Source organism: Oryctolagus cuniculus, chromosome 9 (genome assembly GCF_051225735.1).
Source record: "Oryctolagus cuniculus isolate XC-2025 breed Fujian yellow rabbit chromosome 9, ASM5122573v1, whole genome shotgun sequence".
Classification (NCBI taxonomy): Eukaryota; Metazoa; Chordata; class Mammalia; order Lagomorpha; family Leporidae; genus Oryctolagus; species Oryctolagus cuniculus.
This window is the reverse complement of record NC_142875.1, coordinates 112,468,482-112,481,550: the sequence shown is the minus strand read 5'-3', so window position 1 is coordinate 112,481,550 and position 13,069 is coordinate 112,468,482. Positions and strand designations below refer to the sequence as shown.

Here is a 13,069-nt window from a genome sequence, read left to right as displayed (position 1 = left end):
GTTGGAACACTTAGATTTATTTCTACAATGCTTGCTAAAATAAATGTTGTTGTCTGAGAGGAACACAAAAACTAAAACTTCAAACTTTTATCCCCAGATTTTGGGTCATTCACACTTAACTTCAATAGTGTCAAAGATTATATCCACTTGTACCCTCGTGACTTTTATCTCTGTCCTACATGTTTCTTCTCTGGTTTCATCTTTCTTTGCTCTTATACTTAACTGGAATTGCATTCAACAAACTCCTATTTTGATGTAACAGTCTTGTTCCTCTTTTTCTATATATAAAACCCAGCTTGTGTGAACTATCTTTCTAGCCCAACATTCTCCCAAACAATATAATAGCTCAAGAGAAGTTTGAAAGATTTCCCAGCTGTTTCAGATGAACATGTCCTCCAGACCAAGAGAAGCATGACCTTCTCCCCATCCAACCTCAAACACAGGAATCAAAATTTTGTTTCCTTCTACTATCACCATACTTCCATGGAGAAACTGTTCACTGAGATGAAACATAGATAAAAATATAAATTTCTATATGTAATAGAATAAGAAAAAAATTTTAAAGAAATCCAAGCAACCCTTTCAAAAGGTAACAGGTAACAACAGTCTATGACCCAGAAGCAGGAGTGCAGCGTCTATCAAAGCTGCCCTTCAGCTTTTAAGTACACAACCATGTAATAATAAATGACCAACTGCCTTCCAGAAGCTAGAGAAATGAAGTCTCATCTAAATAAACACTTTAAGGTTGAAGAGCTTGCTGTTTAACTTCTAGGTAGGGAGGCAAAAGAACTGCCTAATGTCATTCATTTCTTCTACTTCTCCAAGCATACCTCACTACAACTCTTCACTTTATCCTGCTTATTAAACTCCTCACATTCATTCCCCCAAAATTTTCACATAAATCAGTAATCTATTTTATCTCTGGCCATACTAATTAATATAAACAGACTTGCATATTAGCATTTTTTATAAACACATACCTTCATATCTTGAAAGTAAATAGTAATATAGTCTTTATTTTACATAGTTATTTTTAACAGGACTTTTCTTTATTATTTCAGGCATACAGAAAAAGAATAACTAATGCCTGTGCATCCTTTCCTCAGCTTGAAAATTAAAATATTAATCATTAGAATTTCCAATTAATACATTCATTTTAATTTTAGCCTTAAATTCACTTTGTGAAAAATGATGATAAATTTAAATGTGGAAATGGAAAGAATAAGGAAGGAACTGGAAAACTTCACCATGATATATATATAAATATGCATTATCTAATATCTGTCAATGAGTCAAATGTGAAAGCATAAAGCAGTCTTACATGTAATGGTGAGTTCAAAGTGATAAGTTTACACTAAAACTTTATAGTTCAGAAAGGTTACAAAATGTCATCTCTCTGCATGTACCAGCTGGTGTCACTATAACTGAGAATATAGTAGCAAACTATAATGAAGAGAGACCTAAAACTGATTTATATGTAATATGGACATACTGTATGCATGAATAATATTTATATTAAGCCCACTGTTAGTTCACTTCAATTCAAATGTGAAGAAATTTTGAGAAGACGAAAATGACATTTTTAAAAAGATCAAATCCAAATATGGCACTCAAAATCTCTTAAATATTAACATTAAACAATCTACCAATCCTGTTATTACTAGGACTAAAACTAAACAAATAAAAAAATTTAAAAAATAAAAAAACACTTCCCAATGGTGAGAAAGATATGAAGCTCTGAGGGATAGGGAGGTGTTACAAAAAAAAAGGACCTGAATCTCTTACCTGTGGGCAGCTTGATACTGTGAAAAAGACTTCCTCTTCTGTAAACCACTGCTATTTAGTTCTTTTGTATAAACATTAAAAGCTAATGCAGACTTCTAGGTCAGCCTTCTTGAGTCTAAATTCCTTGCTTGGTTCATATTCATGAAAAAAACGAATACAGTAGGTTGGCTACACATTAAAATTCCTTTCAAACAGTGGTTCACATCTGTTGTGTAGTTTGTGCAGCAAACATCCCATTAACCACAAAAGCCAAAAAACGTCAGACAATATGTCAATGAAGCTCACAAAACAAAGTCTATCTTCAAAATGACTGTTTCAAGTGAAAATGCCTAGAATCAGAATTCTTTGTACTGCTTTCTATGCTGCCAACTATTAGGTCTGCAGCAACTGTGTGCAGTTCAGAACCTCCCACATATTACCCAATAGTATCAATAGGCATAAATCTATAAATGCAGAACTTAAAAGCTTAAAAGGTTTATAGCTTCTCACTATTCCACACATTCACTGTCAATTGTAGAGGTCTCACTACTCCTAATCTAATGCATCAACTCTGTTCTAACGGTCCAAAAAGCTGAATTCTTTTACATTCCAAACAGAAAATCCATGACACATATTATTTGCTGCCCTAGCACAGCCAGACTGCAGTTACAGCTAGCTGGCGCCAGTAAGAACAATTTACATAAAGCAGTCCTCATTTCAAGACCAAACTACAGGAAAGTACTGCTGAGTAAACCCTCCCCACTCAATCCCCAACAGGCACTGACTGGTTCTAGAATATATCTAGTTACCTATTTACTAATATAATTCAAATTCAGATAATAAAATAAAACCAACTTATAATTCTTGAATAAATGAAATTCTACTCTCACGAAAAAATATTTTTAACCCCCAGAGATATTCAAAAACCTTAGAACTTGAGGCATGGGCCAGAATGATTGCATAAATTCAATGGTTGCTATTTTTAACAATCATTACAAATTCAAATTATAATTCACATTAGCTAAAAGCTATCTTCATTCTACTCTACAACTACCTTTCAAATTTTATCAGCTAATCAATTAAATGGTATCACCAAATAGATTTGCTTTTAGATTCATATTGCTCTAACAAATCAAATCAGACTTGTACATCTTCAGGTATCACTATTGTGATGGTTAAATAATTCAACACATTTACCACTAGTTTATATTCTTAAGGCACATGCTCAGTATCAAAATTTAGGCATGTTAAATTACAAACATTTTCACCACAATATATTTTTTATGTACCATATCCCTTTAGAACCTACATCATTCCAATATCATTAAATGGTTAGATTTGATTGGGTAAGAGTTGAGTCATTACTTATGGAGGTCCTTTATTTAGGTTATTTTGTTACTGTGTTATCTACTGACCTGTAATTATTTATCGCTACTGTTATTCTTCCACTTTGTTAATAGTACAGATATATTAAATTTTATCTTCAAATAATCTAAAAAATAGTTTGGTACCACATTTGAAATGATAATAAAATAAAAGAAGTACTTACGGGTTAACTAGGGGTTTTCCAAAATATGTTATTTTTCAGTTTATTTTCCAATGTCTTAAAACATACTAATGTTACTCCTCTTACATAATTAAGATAGTAGGGATGAAAATGAGGTGTATGATAAAGCTATCAATAGCAAACAGTTGACTACTAATAGGTGCTTACTCATAAATGTCTAAGTTATCACTGATAAACAATGCTAGATTTCCTCCAACAACTACACTCTTTTCTCAGGATCTGTGCCCCACTAATAGCAGGCGAGGTGACATATTAGGATGCAGTTTCACATAATGTGTACATACATGCATCACATAAATTAACACCTGCTGGAAGGAGAAGTCTTATAAGAATTTGCTAAGTGCCATATATTGATTATAAAATCTGAAGTTGGAAAAAATGCCTTGAAAATCATCTAAATATCCCATTCCTCCCATTTTCTGATGCTTCTTCCCTTTTTGTTCCTACTTTTATGTACATCCAACACTGAATGAAAATACCTGAAAATCAAAGGACTTCAAATTATTTAATCCAGAATAAAATGAATACTTACATATGGTTTTCAAAGCTCAAATAAACCAATCACCTGACAATTAATTAATCCAAAGCTCAAAATCTCCACAATTCACTTACTAAAAGTGACAACAATGGAATTTGTTGATGTAGCTCAGTTTTCTCAAACTAGTAACAATAAAAGATCAAAAAGTATTTTATACCACAAAGTTTTTATTTCACAATATGTTTTATTTCCAATCTATCACAAATCATTATTGTAAAATGCAATCAATTGTTTAAAAATTGAAATAAGGCAAGAAAAATGAGTCTAAATTATTTTTATCTGATTCAACTGACACAAAATTTGTTTTTCAGATGGACATAAACACTCTAAATTTCAATCTCATGGAGGACCAAGAACAGTTCTTGGACTGACCACATTTACAATATTGTTCATTGTTTGGCTAACTATTCTACCCTCTATCCAACATTCACAATCCCTCAGTATTTATAATCTTTTCTCCTATTTACTCTGTCATGTCATCTATCTCCCCACTCCTTCCACAAATGTAAACTCCATGAGGGCGGGGATCTTCGATGCCAGACATCAAAACAGTGCCTGGCAAATAATAGGTGCATCATAAGTATTTGTTCAATTTGTTGAGTCCACTGTTCAAATTCACAGTTCATTTTGCTTTCACTGGGTCTTTCTGCCTTACCACAAGAATGCTGTTCTGGCCCCCTGGGGCTCTTTAGAATCTTCCCCTTGAGTTTCTAGACACCTTGTTCTCAGGCATTTTTACCCTAAATCACCTAGACCCCTAACAACCTCTCTCCCTAAAGATCCTTTTCTAAAGTATCCAGTATCCCAGACCTCCCAAATTCACTCTTCCAGAATTAATTACTAGGAAAAAAAAATTCTGTGCCAGAGAGAACCTTCTGAGTTAACAGCAATCAATCTAATGAACTCATACTTCTTTTTGTCAGACACTGGCATTTTATATTTATTATTCTCATTTATATCCCAGGAACACTATCCCCATTTTAAAACTAAGAAGAAAGAGCCAGCACTGTGGCATAACAGATAAAGCCAAGGCTGGCAACACTGGCTTCCCATAGGGGCACTGGCTCCACTTCCAATCCAGCTCCCTGCTCATGGCTTGGGAAAGCAGCAAAGCAGGCCCTATTAGTTGGGTCCCTACCCACCCACCCACACGGGAGACCAGAATGAAGCTCCTGGCTCCCAGCTTTGGCCATCTGGGGAGTGTACTAGTGGATGAAAGATCAATCCCCATCTCTCTCTCTCTCTCTCTCTCTGAAATCTGGGGAGTACACTAGCAGATGGAAGATTCTCTCTCTCTCTCCCTCCCTCCCTCCCTCTTTCCTTCTATCTCTGTAACTCACTTTCAAATGAACAAATAAATCGTTCAAAAATAAAGAAAAAGTGACATTTTAAAATACACAGCTTGAGGCCTGGCACTGTGGTATAATGGGTAAAGCCTCCGCCTGCCCTGCTGGAATCCCAGATGGGTGCCAGTTCGAGACCCGGCTGCTTCAGTTCCAATCCAGCTCTCTGCTATTGCCTGGGAAAGCAGTAGAAGATGGCCCAAGTACTTGGGCCCCTGCACCCACATGGGAGACTCGGAAAACTCCTGGCTCCTGGATTCAGATAGGCCAAGCTCTGGCCATTGTGGCCATTTGGGAAGTGAACCAGCAGATGGAAGATCTCTCTCTCTCGCTCTCTCTCTACCTCTACCTCTACCTCTCTACCTCTCTACCTCTCTACCTCTCTACCTCTCTGTAACTCTGCCTTTCAAATAAATAAATGAATCTTTTGCCTCATCTCATAAAACTAATACATAAAACATACTGAGCATTCACTATAAATTACTCAAGCATTATACACAAAAGTACTTTAAAATTCATGAAAAATGGAATTAAATTATAAGTGTAGGGGTCAGGTGTTGGTACAGCAGTTAAAACACTGAATGGCATGACCACATTAGGGAGCTAGGATCTGAGTCTCTACTTGGCATGCTTCTATTGGAGTGCCTGGATTTGAGTCTCTACTCCCCTTCTGATTTTAGCTTCCTGCTCATGCAAATCCTATAATGCAGTAAAGTGACTGCTCAAGTAGTTGGGTCCCTGACACCCACATGGGAGACCAGAATCGAGCTCCCAGCTCCTGGCTTTGGCTTGGTGCAGCCTCAGTTCTTGCAGGTATCTGGGGAGGAAATCAGCAGACTGGAGATCTGTTTGTTCTCTTTCCCTCTGGTTTTCAAATAAACAAATAAATATCAAAAACAATTTTTGAAATATAGTCATAGCTTTGCTAATATATAATATGCATTTTTCATGAACTTTTCAAAGTGCCTGTGTACACATTTCTCATATAACCTCAACCTAGTGGTAGAACAGGGTTCACCCTGACTCTGACTCAAAGATGGTGGCTCCTTCTTGACTCTTTATCTAACATAATCATTTAGTAGTCAAGGAGTTGCACAGAGATCCCCTACAGGGTCCAGCCAGGTAATGTGAATCAGTAATAGACCCAGACGTGACCAACAGTAGGCCCTATGTAAAGGAAATAACATCTACTCAAGATTATCGTTTTCCAGCAGAAATGCAAACCAGCATTTATGAAACGAGACATCTATATTTGGATGAAATCTGACCATTTTAAATGTTAACCACTAGGGGCCCGTGCTGTGGTACAGCAGGTTAATACCCTGGCCAGAAGCACCAGCATCCCATATGGGCACAGGTTCAAGATCCGGCTGCTCCACTTCCCATCCAGTTCTCTGCTATGGCCTGAGAAAGCAGTACAAAATGGCCCAAGTCCTTGGGCCCCTGCACCCACATGGGAGACCTGGAAGAAGCTCCTGGCTTCTGGCTCCTATCTTCAGATCGGTGCAGCTCCAGCCATTGCAGTCAACTGGGGAGTGAACCAGCAGATGGAAGACCTCCCTCTCTCTCTGTCTCTGTCTCTGTCTCTCTCTCTGCCTCTCCTCTCTGTGTAACTCTTTCAAATAAATAAATCTTTAAAAAATAAATAAATAAATGTTAACCAGTAGAGAAATGGGGCAGGAAGTGAAGGATAAAAATACGTCTGTTGGTTGTTAGTTTTTGGCTACTGAAAGAGAACTTTACCCTTCTTACGATTTTCATTTGTACAAAACATAAAAAACTCTAGGTCCTGAATTCAAGTTATCTTTTATAGAGAAGCTGTTTCCTCACAGTATATTTGGAGGACTTGGCCACACTAAAACTGAAACAATCTGTAATGCCAACATTCTGGCAGTACTTAATACATCTGCCACTACTCATACACCAGGATGGCTAGTTTATTTCAGAAGGTAGGGCCCAATAATATAAACATGAACATACAACATTACTAAGTGAATGTCAGCTCTTCTTCTTTCTAGGCGTGCATTACTAGAGAACTTTTAATTACTTTTACAAAATACTCTGATATATTACCATTGACAAAGCATATGACATTTAAGAAGCAAACAAACTGAAAAATGCTCAAATATTACTAGGAGAAAAGAATGCAGATATGTGCAGAGTACTTCATGGCATTACAGACATACCATGTAAACTGGTTTTCAACTCTGTGTATGCTTCCTAAGTTGATAGGAATTTTTCTCTATTTTATAGATGAGGGAACAAAATTCAAAAAGTGAGATAAATTGGCCCACATCAGAAAACCAGGATTGATATTCAGGTTTGGACTCTTGGTTCATACTCCTTCTACCAACCCAGTCTCCTTTCTAATAAAATGGTTTATAGAAAAGGGTAAACAAATGGGGAGGACAAAAAAAAAGTGACAAAATGATATCAAAACATCAATTATCTAATTCCCATATATACTATGTCCTCAATTATCAAGTACAATAGTTAACCTGGAATTCAACAGAAAAAAATCTGAAAACAATAGCCAACCTCAAAAGTAATAATCCTAATGAGTTTTAGTTTATGCTTACAGTTGCAAAAATGCAACGTAGAAATGAAAGAATTAGCAATATATCCTGAGTAACTACAAAGTATTAGCATTTTCCCATGTACAAGTAATAATCTTATGGAGTTAAATTTAATAATCAGCAGTGGAAGGCAAAAAGAAAGGATCACTAAAATTCCCCCCTAAGGTCTTATTGTCCTCAATAATTTCAACCTAGTCAGTGGTTCTACAGTATTAAAGAATACCAAATAGCTAGTCTGATTTACATAAAATGCTTTGAAATACACATATTCTAAACACTACAATCTCTTCCCTCTGATCCCCACCTGCCACCAAGACATTGAAATATTCATACAGTAAGAGGCATGAAAACAAGAGCAATTAAGGACCTTACTGAAAGAATGATAGATAGAATTGCTCACACACACAGAATTTTTTTTCTTTTTCTCATTTAGAGTTAAGTTAGTGTGACTGGATGATTTATATAAATCATTGTTCAGATTATGAGAATGTAATAATGTAAGATGTCATAAAAGATAGTCATAAAAACAGTGTAATGTAGCAGTTAATGAAAGTGAAATAAACATGCTAAAGCTGTTGATAAAATTGAGATAGTGATTCCAAAATACATTTTGGGTCACTAAGACAAATAAACCAATTAAATTAGAAAAAATAATTTTCTGCCTCAGAAAAAATAACTAAGAGCAAATATAAACACAAGTTTGTGATAAGGCTGAAATTTTAATCTGTTAAGTCATGTAAATATAGATCTTATACTCTAGCCTCAAAAGTTAAAAATGAAGATGTATTCTAGGGTAACTTTAAAACTGAATTCCATTGTGCCTTAAGAGGCTGAGGTTCAATAAATGAATGAACTAGATCTGGACAATTATGACCTTATATTAGTTACATATGATTGTATTTTGAAGTCTTGTTCATCATAACAATCTAATTCTCATTTTATTAAACACATTTATGACAAATAAATGTTAAAAATTTACACTATAAAATTATGTAACAGTAAAATAGCAGTCTTTTTACATACTGGAGTCCTCTATAAGAATTTAATTTGTAAAAAGTTGCTGTGTTCAGAAACCTCTCTATTTAGAAAGTTAAAAACTTACTGTTCTATGTCATATTAGTCAGTGATATATTCATAACACACTACTGACAAAGCCAGTTGTGTGGCATACCATTTAGAAAAAAAGTTCAAATGTACTATAATTTATGCATTTATGCTTAAATTATAACTGTTCTGCTATCTGAAATATTATCTGAGTAAGAATTTCATTTTACCACTTTTCCATATAATCATGAACTTACAGTATCTCAATAAACGTTTCAATTCCAGAACAATGTTAAGAAATCTTTTTGAAAATTTGGAAACTAAATTCATAAAATCATTCAGTTGTATTACTTTTAAATATCCTACAAGTTTAAGCTATGAGTAAAGTGGACATAACAATTAACATCAGTTAATTAATTAAAACAACTGAGTATTTACTTCAGGTCTATTACTACCAGAATACCTACATTAAGTATACAGAAAAGAGGTATCCAGGTCTACAAATAAACTTACTTCCAAATTCAAAATCTGTACATCAACTTAAGGAAAAAGTAATCTGAACAAAAAAAGTGTAACATCATTAGAAATGTGAAAGTGTTAGAGACCTGGATAACCAGCATCATAAGAATTGCAATCCATAATACAAAAAAAAAAAGAAAGACAAACTAAAAAAATTCTCTGTAATTATGATTTATATACAGAATTTAAAAAGGAATGCTTCTAAACAGTATCTCACAAAAAAAAAAGAAAAAGAAAAAATCATGTTCTTCAAGTAAGACTTATTTATGGCTTTAAAAAAATTGATATAAGATAATGTTTTAATTTCTACAAATTCATATCAACAAATAAAATGTCCAACACAAAAGGAATTTTAAGTTCATTGGGGCTAGAGAAATACTACTTCGATGACCAAATGTTATGGCAACGACAGAACATAAAATGGTGAGAAATTACAGGAATTTAACCTTTGACCTCACCATCCTATATACTGTTTCCATAACAGAGGCTTAAAGGTTCTAGCAAACATTTCAACTTTTTAAGCAAACAAGCTCTTAAGTTCTTATATAAACTCAGTTAAATTCAAATGCTTTTTTTAAATTAGAATACTAAAAAAATAATGAGAAATTGATGCTTACCTCTGGTCCTGATGCAAGTAGCAAGACTCCTCAGTGGCATACTTGCTGCTTAAGCAGCTACAAAGGCTAGGATAGCAGCCATTTTGAGACAGCTGCACAGTCTCAGTTGCACAAAAGTGTAATTAAGATGGCTGCAACGTGCACTCAAGAACTCACAGAGTGAAAACTCAGCTATGTATCACACGGAGCCCCTCCCACTTTGTCAGCCTACAGGAAACTGAACACGGACAACAGCTAATGCATATACTGCAACAAACAATGCAGCTACACAGAACACAGGGAAAGAAAAAAGAAGGCAGCAAGCCAGTTTTGTAACATAATGCCCGTGAATTCCGACTTGCAAAACAGACTTTGGGTACATCCAGATCCCAAACAACTTGAAATCCATGCCACATATTAGCAGTTACAGAGATAGAGCCAAATCACACAGAGCAAACATCAGGGAATTCGCTTGAAAGAAAGCCTCCATTTCAGTCCAGAAAAAAAAAAGCCAAAACCTTGCTCAAGGCCTGTTTTTTTTTTTTTTTTTTTAACCTTCTATTTTACTTTTATCATGAAAAGAGTTTCAACTTTATATCTGGAAAACTAAGTTTTTTACATTGATATTCATTTGATCAAGTTAATTTCAATTTATAGAAGGCTAATTAAAGATTTTCTCCTCACAGTCTAAGCCCCAAAGTGCTCCAATGTTAACAGGATGGTTACAGCTTACAATCCAGTTTGAATCTTGACAATAGTGTCCTTAGAATTAGGTAGCAACAGAGCTTATTTTGAGTAATTTACCAATAAAGATAAAAATAATTTCTTCTCTCCAGTAGTCCAGATGGTCACAAATACATCCCCAGGTGAGTATTTGGTCCCAGTGCAAATTACATTTCATGCCCGCTACTATCCTCCCAACATTCTGATATGAATGAAAAGCAAATAAAAATAATGTAGATAATCTGGGGGGGCAAAAAGAGAGCACAAAAGGGTAAAACTCAGTCTGCAGGGTATATTAACAAGACAAATAAGGGAAGGATACTAATAGTGTCATCAAGAAGAGGACAAATGCACACAATGAACCTGTTTGCTTGACAGTTCCCATTAGCTATATAATCCACATTTTCTTCTCTCTTCCTTGATCTATCTTCCTAGAATTTAGTTATCTTGTGCTATCTTTTCCTCTATCTATCATTAAATGTAAGCATTTATTAAAACTTTTTCAGGGTATAAAGAAGATGGCAGGAATAGAGTTAAAAAGAAGAGATAATTATTCAAGCTGAATGATGAGCATATGGAATCCATTCTTTCAGTATATTTTTGAAATTTTTCATTAAAAAGTCTTGAATTACTCAGCTTTAAAAGATCCTTATTTATTTTTCCTGGGGCAGACTGGATCATGAATGTAAAAACTGCTTTAAGTGCAGTATCATGAAAAATCAAAGTTATAATTGATCTAAGCCATATTAATTCTTAAAAATATAACTATTGGAGCTTATTTGACGGAGCAGTTAAGATACCACTTGAGGCACTTAAATCTCATATCAGAGTTCTAGGTTAGAGTCTCAGCTCCCCTCCTAATCCAGCTTCCTGATAATGTAAACCCAGGGAAGCAACAGGTTTCCCAAGGGGGAAAACAAGATGGAGTTCTGGCCTCCTAGCTTCAGCCTGGCCCTGCCTCAGCTGTTATGGGCATTTATGGAGTAAATCAATGAATGGGAAGTCTCTCTGTATTGGTCATTCAAAAAATAAATAAGTAAATATGTATATATATGATTCTCTGAGGGTGGCTCAAGCAAAGTTTATTCATGAAAAACATAAGGGGGATAAAGTAGAAAAGACTGGAACAGACAAAACACTGCTATGGCACTGGCATATTATTGAAATGGGGATGGCAGTCCAGGGCCCAGACAAAGAACCGAAACATTTATACTTGCCTGATGAATATGAGATTGAGGGAAGTCTGATCCACAAAATTTAAATTATGTAACACTCTCAAGCACAGATACTACGCTTCTGCCCTCTTCAACCCTCCCTTGTCTTGTCAAATATCTTTCCAAAGTAAATCCTAACTACTTTCTTCTTAGTCTAAACTGTATTCTTAGAATAGATAGAAAAAGCTGCTATCTACTAACAGTAGCTGAAAAGCTATTTTTCACCTAATTTAGATTTCAAAATAAGATACGGAATGTAAGCTCTATCACTGTACCCATTGTCTTTCAGTATTACAATTCTCCTAAGAATTTGTTAGGTTTTTCTCTACTATCCCAGGATACTTAAATAAAATCAATAAGTATGCTGAATGCCTCTATCTGGAAAGGGACTTTGCAAGACAAAAGAGTAGCAAAGGACAGTATTATGGATCAAGGCTTCAGATAAGTTGTATACACACCATTTCAATCAATTCTCACACTAGCCCTGAGGGTAGATTTTTATTGCCAGTTCTTGACACCAGTAACAGACTCAGAGATTAAATAAATTCACAAAACTGATTAACAGTTGAAATAGCCCCAGCCCACATATCTTCATCTACCCCTCTGACATCAGTTCTGTTTCTGCATCTGATGAGGACAGGTTAGGAAAGGAAAATGAGACTGTTACTCAGATTAACTAGTGTCACTGTCAAAGCCCCTTTACTTTCAGACCCAAAGACATTATCCCAGTTCACCTGGCAAATCCTATCATGATTTAGTCTAAATTATTTTATCACTGACAATCCTTTCTTACTCTCCTTTCTTCTTACTATGCCCATCCCCCAAACCAGCTGTAACTGCTCTCTCAAGATCTTCTTATGTATATTATTGTACTCACCACATTTCATTACTTGTATCTTGGTTATCCAACTAATCATTGTAAGAGTGAAGAAATCACATCTTAATTCATTCTCCATTTTTTCCCTTAGTGTTACCAGTATTTTCTCAGTAGATGATGAGCTGTAACTAATTCTCAGTATGCTTATTTCTACCACAAAAATTTCAGAAAATCTTACATCTTTAAGAATCTTCATTTTTAGGATCTCAACTCTTACTTTACAGGAAGGAGTCAACTACATTCTGTCTCGGCATGCAAATCTCTGCACTTCAGAATCCAAGATAGAAAAAAATACCTTCTGTAGGACA

At 35.0% G+C, this 13,069-nt stretch overlaps 1 protein-coding gene across 21 annotated transcripts in view; it reads right to left on the bottom strand.

Moving 5' to 3' along the window:
• ATF7IP (activating transcription factor 7 interacting protein) overlaps window positions 1-13,069 on the bottom strand; it is a 135,936-nt gene that overhangs the window by 107,750 nt on the left and 15,117 nt on the right. For 2 of the 21 annotated variants that reach the window (XM_051850278.3, XM_070049413.2), the window contains exon 1: window positions 9,969-10,263. The exons of 15 other annotated variants lie outside the window; for them this stretch is intronic. The gene's annotated coding sequence lies outside the window, so the exon portion shown is untranslated. Of the gene's footprint in view, window positions 1-1,785; window positions 2,325-9,968; window positions 10,294-13,069 lie in introns of those variants that run through there. 4 more of the 21 variants (XM_070049406.2, XM_070049412.2, XM_070049410.2 and 1 more) reach the window with 3 other exon arrangements.